The 9,899-nt window shown below is 43.0% G+C and overlaps 1 long non-coding RNA gene across 1 annotated transcript; it reads left to right on the top strand.

The window, feature by feature from the left end:
- The first annotated feature begins 274 nt into the window (after positions 1-274).
- LOC306643205 lies at positions 275-6,088 on the top strand. Its single transcript, XR_013758849.1, has 3 exons — positions 275-408; positions 978-1,149; positions 5,975-6,088. It is a non-coding gene; the product is annotated as an uncharacterized lncRNA (long non-coding RNA).
- Positions 6,089-9,899: the final 3,811 nt, after the last annotated feature.

Here is a 9,899-nt window from a genome sequence, read left to right as displayed (position 1 = left end):
TGGATTCTCCACTGGAGCCTCCCAGAGGGACCAGCCCTGTGCCACCTTGATTTTAATCCTATGAGACCCACTTCTGACTTCTTACCTGCAGAACAGCAAGATAAGAAATTTGTGTTGCTCTAAGCCACCAAGTTTGTCATTTGTTCCAGCCGCCATAGGAGATGAACGAACCCACTTACCAAAGGTCAAACGGCAATGGCAGAGCCAGGACCAGAGCGTAAGCATCTCCACCTCCCAGCCCCTCTTCCTCCCACCTCGCTGCCCTGCCCCTGCCTCTCAGACCTTGTTGGTTTTCTAATTTGCTCTCATCTTCTGTTTCATAGGAAGAAATCATTAGAGATGCAGCTGCTTACATGCAGGAGCATGTGCAGGAAGCGTGGATGCACAGCTGTGAGTGTGCGAGAGAAGGTGTGTGGGATTAGAGAGCTCTGGATGGCCTCATAATGGAATCCCCGGGGAGGGCCGAGGTCCCAGGCCAGCCACACACACACGCCCATCTTCTCCCATCAGGACGGCACAAAGCTTGACAGGAGCTCACTCATGTTTCAAAGCGCTCCTTCTTTTCAGAGCTATTTGTTATTGTCTCTGCCATCACAAGTTTAAAAAAGGAAAGTTAATTAAATATGGAACAAGACTGAGCAACATCTTTTAAACCATCATGTCATTAGAACTGCAGTCCTCAGAGAGATGCTTAAAAGGGGTTTGAGAACAATGACTGTTCAATCAGATATTTATGGGCATAGTTATGTAAACACACTCTTTATTGTCTATGTATATTTAATATAATTATCAGTTTTGTAGTTGGACTCTCCAGAGACCCAACAAATCACAGTGTTGCTTTGAAAATGTCAGCAGAAAAGACAATTATGTTGCTAGCAAATATTCATAAATTATATTAAAAAGTCCTGTGGAAATGTCCCCTCTGTTGCAGAATCCTCCTCCGTAACTGAATAATCCTTTTATTTCTTTGATTTAAGGGTGATTTTAGAAGCAAGAAGGTTCTTTGTGAGAGCCTAAAGGCATGAACATAGCACAGGAGCAGGCCAACCTTGGAAAACAAAAGCATGTGCGTTCCAGAAAATTCAGAGTCCATTCATCGTTTTCCTCTGGCTGGCTCTCTAACCAGCTCGAATGTGCACATCCATCCAGGTACGGGTAGACACCTGCTCACAAATTTGATTTCTTAAAATGCCCCATTAAAAAGAGAAGATAAATTCAATCTGTTCGCTCCTTTAGTACCTACTTTGAGCCATAACTCTTTCCTATGGCATTTTTCTTTAGAAACTATTTATAGTATTTCCCATTTTTTCCCCTCGTATCATTTTTTCCCCTCATTATGCACATGCAGAAATAAGTGGGGAATCGGAAAATTGCTCAGTAAATTAAAATGCACCAGGCTCTTGCTAAACCAATATGAGTGGTAGAGGTTGATAAACACCTAGTAAGCATTCACAAATCACTTCTACTGCAACATATACAATCCGCAAATCAACATCTTAATTAGCAGCTAATGACATTTGGAAGGAAAGGTTAATGTTAAGTGCACAAAAGCAGGGTTGTTTAAAAAAATGTAGATCTTCCTGCCTCCTTATAAAAATAAAGGAGAGAAAAGATATACAATGATTATATTGGGTGTTATGAATATACATGTATTGGCAATTTGAAGCATCTTAATTATATAAGGTCTGTATTGATAGGCTACCTTTCATCTCAGGAGTTCAAAGCACTTTGCTTGTATCTCATTTATCCTCAAAATACCCCTCTGAGGGTATGTATCTACAGGCAAAATGAAGTGAAGTGTTGTGGCAATTATCTACATAATTCAAACCCAAACCCCTGTTAATGAGGAATAAGTGGAGAACCAGAAAAGATTGGATTTTATGGATTGGCTTTCTATGTAGATAGAATTCCCCAGACACCGAGTCATGTTGGTGTGGCAGTGCCCCTGGATAGAGAGCCCAAGGAAGCAAGAGCATGGCAATCAGTCCCCTGCTTCCCCAAGGCTGCCTGCATTGCAGTTCAACCTTGTCTGTCCCCAGCGAGGGTCATTTGCATCTCCTACTGCTTCTCCTCCCCACTGCCCAAGGGACAGCTTCCAGAGTAGCCTGGCCTCCTGCCTGCCTTTCTTCCTCTGCTCTCCTCACCTGAAACCTGCCCTGCTCCCCAGTAACCTCCTTCCACCTGTCCTTTCCCTCAAAACTAACCCTTTAGTCCAGTTCCTCCTGGAAACTTCCTTTGATGGGGGTGGGTGAAGGGACACCACTCTGATTGTGTTGCTGCTGATTCATTAGGTCGGCCTCCTGAGAATTCTTAACATAACCTGTTAGGCATTATCGGTGAAATGGCAGTGGCAGTGTGAACCTCTGCAGGCCTTGCCTTCTGGAAGTGCCCTGTCTCAGACTGTGCTGTGCCTTGAATGGGTTCTATGGGTCTTTCTACCTGGGCCACTCTCCTTTCTTGGACGTGTTACCAAAGACAGGGCACAGGCATCCTCCACAGGTGTCCCTTAGGCAGACATCCCAAATGGTGGACACACCATTTCCGACAGGCTCAGCAGCAAATGAGATCTTCCTGTGGAGTTGGGGCAACCAGTATACTGCAGAGAATGACAGAGCATTGCCGAGGCGACCAGCCTTCCTCCAGGTTCATGGACAGCCCCTCCCGCATCGCAGCCACAGGCCCACACCCCGCCAGGAGGGTGCCTTGCCTCTTCAGCCTCTTCCTCCTGAGACCTGCAGGCTGCAGAACAAGGAGGATGTTTTTCTCCTTATTCCACTTTGAGCTCCACCTCCCGAGTCTTCATTTCCTGTCCCAAGATACAGCTCTTCCCAGAATGATTCCCAGGGGAATGTTCATTTCGTTCAGGGGAAATTCCGGCCTGACCTACAGGGGTGCGATTGGCCCTGTGCCCTGCCTTCAGAGATAAGACTCAGCCTTCAGGCATGACTTCATTTCCCAGTCCTTCAGTCCAGCTCAATTCCTTTTCAGTTTCTCACCCAGATGAAGGTGAATCCCAGGCCTGCTGGGCCTTCACTCTGCTGTCTGCACTATAGCCCCGAACACACTCATTCAAAGAAACATACGGAACCCCAAGCAGTCCACGACATGTAGAAGAGGGACAGTGTACTTCCACGGTTGGCAATGAAACACTTCCTTTATAAAAACTTCCATTTACAACTCTATTTCCAGAACTTCCAGAGCATGGTTGAGGGGTGGGGGTGGGAGCAGGCACATGGGAGACCCCCACATGACACTGAGTGACAGTGAGGTGACCCTAAACAAATGTAAGGCAGTAAGCATGAAATGGCATGAAAAAGAGGAAGAGCATCTCTTTTCTAACCAGAGATAAGGTGTGTATACCTGCTGGAGTTTGGAGCTGAAATATTCCTCACAGGCCCACGTATGGTCCCCCGCTTGGCACTGCTGGGAAGGCGTGGAAACTAAAAGTTGGGAACTAGTGGGAGGTCTCCTAGTCATTGGAGGCATGCTCTTTAAAAGGATAGTGGGACCCTTGCCCTCTCTTCCTCTCTTTCACTTCTCAGCCACCATTTTAGTGGCCTTGCTCTAACATGAGGCCTACTGTCCAGGAGGTGAAATCTCTAAAACCATAAGCCAAAATAAACCTTTCCTCTTTTTCAGTTGATTATCTTAGGTATTTTGTTACAGTTATGGAAAGCTAACTAACACAATAAGCAAATGTATAGCTAGATCAGTCTTTGCAAATGGACCACATAGCAGCAACAAAATATCTGGGTTTATATACTATCTTTTACCTAGCAATTTAACTTATTTTCATATTCATTATCATGGTCATTCTTATGGCCGAACTATGATTAGTTATCATAACTCACTTTATAGGAACACAATTTTAAGTGATTATCTAAATCACCATTGTAGGTATCTTTTCTCCTGCCAGATTTATCCTGACTATGCTTAGTTACGAATATGTTTTATTTGAATGCTTTAATTTTATGTCGGTCTCATGACCACATCGTGGGCTATATTTAAAGAGAAAAGATTTGGTGCTCGAATCTTCAGTGAGAAGTTTGCTGAATGAATGTTGAAGGTCAATGCACTCGCTCTTAAGTTCAGTGGGACCAGATCTCAGGCCGTCTGCATTTTCTTTTCCTTAAAGTTATACTCTCAGGCTTGCACGTCACCCATTGTTCTGTTCACTGGTATGCCACCTACATTTTCATGGGGTCTTCTTTAGTGAGAAAGGCTGTGATTGAATTTAGAGACAGAAGTCAACAATTTAGTTAGCCTTGAAACTAGCAGCATGGTTTGTGCATCTGGGTACCATTTATAGGTTCTGGGCATAGATATAGATGTGGGGGAGGGGGGAAGAAAAAAAAAGGACAATAAAGGTAACTGGAAGTAGAAATCCAGGGTGAGGAAACTGAGAGGGAAGCACAACTGCCACCATCATTGTCACTTATGCCTTTGGATTGCACCTACCATATCTATGCTTGTCCGTGTCTTAAAAGATGAATGGATCCCAGTTAGCCTACCACAAATCTATGACTCTCACAAGTGAAAAAGTGAAAAGTGGTTGGGTTAATTAGGACTGGGCCTTTTTGGAATTTCTTGGGTGGTTCACCAAGATCCACCTATTGTGGGGAGATTAGTTTACAGGTATTGATCATTTGACTATTTCTTCCTCAAGCAAGTTCTGATCTAAAAGCTGAACTCTTTTGTTACGTTAGACCCTCTACCTTTTGTAAATAATAAAGGGGGGGAAATGGAAATGTACAGGTACTTTCTTGTGTGTATCCTTAAGGATTTAAAAAGAGAGTGCGGACAAATTTAACTTTACTCAGGACCCCCAGGACTGGGTCTGGTTCCCCTCCACCTGTGCCCAGGGTGCCCTGGATGTCCCATGCCTTATGCCTTTTGACACCCCATTTCCTGTTTTCCCAATTCCTGATTAGCCTGAAGCAACAGTAGTGGAGGGAGCAGATAAATGGGTAATGGCATGCCATAGTACAAGTTCAACAGCAGGTTTAAAACATCTAAGAGACAGGAAGTGCAAAATGCCTACCATCTAGTGGCTTCTCCAGCAGCACAAATCACTTCAGAATCTACAGGAACCAGAGTGTGTGCTCTGTGGCACAGTTACTACCAAGCCTCAGGATGACCCTGTGGAATATGCATCTATCTGCATTTACTAATAAGGAACTGAAGCTCACTGGAGGCTGGTCCAAGTTCTACGGTGGCAGGATTTAAAACCAATCTGTCTGCAGTCTGAGCGTTTCCCTTCCATGGTGTTGGTTTCTTAAAAAGACAAGCTGCTACTTCCCCCTCCTCCCCTTCCTCCTCCTCTTCTTCCTCCTCTTCTTCCTTTCCTTCTCCTCTTTCTCCCTTTATCCTTGCCCGCGTCTCCTTTTTAATTTTTGGGTTACTGGTCATGCTGCCTTTTATGGAGACAGTGTATGTCTCTTAGGGATATCTTTACATGATAGACAGACAAATATAGCACAGTCACAGTCCTCATGTGAGGGACTGATGGCCTAGGCATATAGATATTTTTATCTTGTGCTCTAAATAAATATAGTCCTGGATGGAAACAAGACAAGGAAAGAAGAAAATTCACTGCTCCAGGAAATATGTAATCCCCAGGCAAAAAGCAACAATTCAGGGGGACGGTCTGGGGGTAGTTCATTCTGAGAATCAGTGCATTTCTCAGTTTCTGGAGAAGAGAAAGAAAAAGTGTTATATTACCTAATTCCTTTCTGCAGTTTTGACTGGACAGATTCCCTTACTTCCTGCCTGAAATGGTTATGAGGTGTTGCCTTGAAGAATGAGGGACCCGTGACGTCTCCCAAGCAGGGCCAGGGCACTGGGGGAGAGCGGGGGCTCTGCTCTGCACTCTCGCACAGGCGTCGCTGTTAAAGCACTTGTGGATGAAAGGCTACTGTATGTATAAATTATGATCATTATTGCAGTAACAGAGAGTGTACCGTTACACTTACAGGATGTCGGAGAGCCCTGAGAAGCTGGAATTTGTGGTGAAAAGTGGCTCGCCAGAGGTCTGGAAACCTGCGAGGGACTTGGGGATAGTCTGATGGAGATACCGGAAGACCTTGGGGATCATGGCAGGTGCAGGAGTGTGTGCGTGTGTGCCTGCCTGTGTGTGCAGGTCTGTGTGCCTGTGAGTAAACGCTGTGGAGGTCAGATCATGGAGAAGAAGCTAGAAATGGAGGAAATGCATAAATGCTGTCCCTCCATGCCCTGAGCGTTTAGGAAGATGTGATCCAGGGAAGGGATTGCTGTGGATGGGTCTTTGGGGCTTAAAATTTCAGTCAAAGAATGGATAAATGGTCTATTTCAAGAGAAAGAAAATAAACTCACCCATAAATCCTCCACACAGGAGTAATGATAAGCTACTTTGGATCTGAATTTGTCCAGATAATTTTAAGATCTCTCTTTCACCCCAGGAAGGGAAGAAATTAGCAAAAACAACAAACAAACGAAACACCCCTGAAACATCAATGTTTGTATGACAGATTCAACCAAAAAGTGAGATTATTGGTGAGAAAAGTTTTATTTGATTATAAGCAATGTTGATGAACTTTGGTTGTAGTAATTCCACCTGTCCCACTTAAATGATTCTCACCCCCCCAAGCCATCAGATGGAAAGCTCCTTTAAAGCAGATGGAGAATGGGAATTTGAGTTGGTGCATAATAATGTTCCAGTCAACGGCAGAATGAAGACACTGTGATGGTTCCATAAGATTATACTGGAGCACCAAAATTCTTAGTGCCTCATGACATCACAGGTATGGTGACATTGTAACTACATTCCACCTTACACGCACTTGTGGTGATGCTGGTGTGAACAAACCTACTGGGGTTCCAGTTCTTCACATAGAGCCATGCATAAACACACAATGATGTGCAGTACATAATGCTTGATAATGACAATAAACAACTATGTTACTGTTCTATGTATTCACATATTTTACACTTTATCACTATTTTGATATGCACCCCTTAAAAAAATGCATGCTGTCAAACAATATGCTGTGTTATGCCAGCAGTAGCTTTATACATTGCAAGATTACCATGTCTTGGGGCTTCTTGTTTTCTCTTGTGCTTGATTTAATCCCATATTTTGTTCATTATTGCCCAAGGAGCAATTAGGTTATTATTTATATATGTACATATATAATATATATTTAATAACCATATTTATATACTTACAACATAAAGCCTAGTTATGTAGTAGGCTGTACAATCTAGGTCTGCGTAAGTGCACGCTATGATGTTTGCACAATTATAAAAAAAGCACCTAGCAATCATGAAAAGCACCTAGCGGCACATTTTCCCAGAACATAGGCCTCTTTTTAAATGATGTCCCCTGCCTATGCATCATCACATAGGGTACATAATCAAGGGGCCCAAATGTTGGGGAGTGGGGCCCAGTTTCTTAGTCTTCCTTCCTGCATTAGTAGATATGGTGCATCTCACTGGTCTCCTTGGATTTTTATCTTCATGTATGGTATCTTTCTTGTATTTTATATTTTTTTATCTGAAAAGGCTGACATCTAGAGTTCTATCTCTTTTTTCATCCAAGAAAAACAAAATTGACTTTGCCTTATTTTTTAATTAATTGTTTCAGGGACCTTCATCAACAATGATGAGCAGCAGGTGGTGTCTCCTGTTCCACACCACTGTCCCTTCATTGAAGAAGTCCTGAAACCAGGAAGCAGGAGGGGAAGGAACAATGAGGACTTTCCTGGGGCCCAAAAGATGACCAAGCCCAGTGGGCTGTGCCCCAGCACCAGATCACATGACCTCCGCCCAGTCCCCACAGTGCTCCTATTTGGTTTGGGAGCCTGCAGCAGTTCACGTGGTTTATCTGGTTTCAGTTTCCTGTAAGGAGGTTAGGTTAGGTTAGTTCCTCTAAGGAACTCAATGACCTTTAAGTCTCTTTCTAGCTCCTTAATTTTCTGAATCATATAGTTTCTCAGGCACCTCCACCATATGGAAAGTCAGTCTTATCAATACTCCAGCATGATTGGTTAGGGCGTTTCAACTGGTAAGAAAGATATGGGCAGGCAGGACAACTGTGACTAAACTTCTTGAGTGGTTGGATTTCCAAGCAATGTCACTCAAGGAAGGGGCTTTGATAATCATCAAGACATCCCTTCCCCCGAAACAGTCTGGCCAATAGCATCTCAGACCTCCAGACTGGTCAGTTGCAAAACCAAGGAGATAAGCCTTCTTTTGCTCAAGAGTTTGAATCTCCTCTGCAAAAAACCAAGGAGATAAGCCTTCTTTTTGCTCAAGAGTTGGAAATTAAGCTGCAAACTTTACCTTTAGCCACACTGGAAGCCCTATGCAGGGAATGTCAAAGAAATTCCATGGGGTGCACCCGCTGTGACAGGAAGGAATGGGCTACTTGTGTCAGGAAGGGGGATGCAGCCATGGCCAGATGAGGGAGAAGCAGTGGCAGTACATGTGCCAGCTATGTGTCATTTCTTCCCCTGGGACAAATAAGAAGAATTTAGGGTCTACTAAATATCAGTATCGGGGCCTTTGGATTAAGAAAAGAGAAAAACATGGAGGGAAAAAGGACCACCCTGATATACTTTCCCAAAGGAGAGGGAAGCTTGCCCCTCTTCAGCTCAGTGCTTCTGTTGCCTACATTTTATCTTTCCTCTTGCTTCTTAGCTCTCCTTTCTAAATAAATGAATGTCTATGATTTTTTTTTTTTTTTTCAAAACACGAAAATCACTGATCACTCTCATGAAGCAACTTGTTTGTCTTCCAAGAGGATCTCCAGCCACGTCTGGAGACTGTGACTTGGCATCTGTTCTCTGCCACACCTACAGGCCAGTTGGGTAAACTGTGTGGCTCAGACATACCATTCCTCCTTCAGAGTGAAATGAGACCTTGCATATGTTTAAGGGCTTGGAATAAAGCAAGCAGAGCAAAAACATCCCCAGGGACGCTCAAGGCAATGAGGGCAGCCCTTGAGGATGGAGCAAAGTCATCTGGGATTTTTTGCCTCCCAAACACAAATATACCTATTTCCAAAGGACCTCTGGGAACATGTCTCCTTCCCACCATGATAGTCACTGTTGTGGTGGAGAGCCAGGACCACAATGGCTCTCCATTAGACTGGAGCAAAGAAAAATGAGGCTAAGGGGCCTCAAGGTTGTGCACGCATCTCCACAACAAAAGGACCCTGTGTCTACATGCCAGTTTCCCTACTTTGATGTTACTTATATCAGGGATCTTTAGTTTTGTATAAGCTTGTATTTCACATGCCCTACTCTAGTCTTCTTGCAAATGATTTGTATTCCTGTCTCTCATATGGAGCATAATTCCTTCACTCCTACATAGAAGGGACTTCAGTCTGTTGCAATAAGTGACATATATGTATGCAAATTTGCTCAGTTCTTTGCACCTCTGAAGAGACCTGTATGGCTTTAGTTTAGGATTAAAGACTCAACTATTTGGACAATTTATTTTAAGCACATGATTTGCAATATTTCAATATAGGCACATTAAAAAATGCGGAGAAGTTCTATTGTCATCCTGTATTAATCCCTTGAGTCCTTTGGAAAAATGGAGCATCCTCTGTAAACACTTCAACGTTCAAAAATACCTGATTACTATACCCACATCATGCATACCATATATATATATATATATATGTACACATACCACATATATACACACATGTAAATATTTAGTGCTGTTGTTAAATATTAAAAACAATGCCTATGTCTATTGTAGGTAATAGGAAAAAATAAAAAGAATGAATTTTATTCACATTAACAGATTTCAATATAAAAATGATGTTATTAAATTGATTTCTTTTTTACATTGATTATGATAAAAAAATCACCCATTATTCTGTCAGTATATTAGATATAACTAGTGCCATA

This window comes from Sciurus vulgaris (assembly GCF_902686455.1).
Source record: "Sciurus vulgaris genome assembly, chromosome: 13".
Taxonomy (NCBI): Eukaryota; Metazoa; Chordata; class Mammalia; order Rodentia; family Sciuridae; genus Sciurus; species Sciurus vulgaris.
The sequence above is the reverse complement of the archived record's forward strand: the minus strand, read 5'-3'. Positions and strand labels throughout refer to the sequence as shown.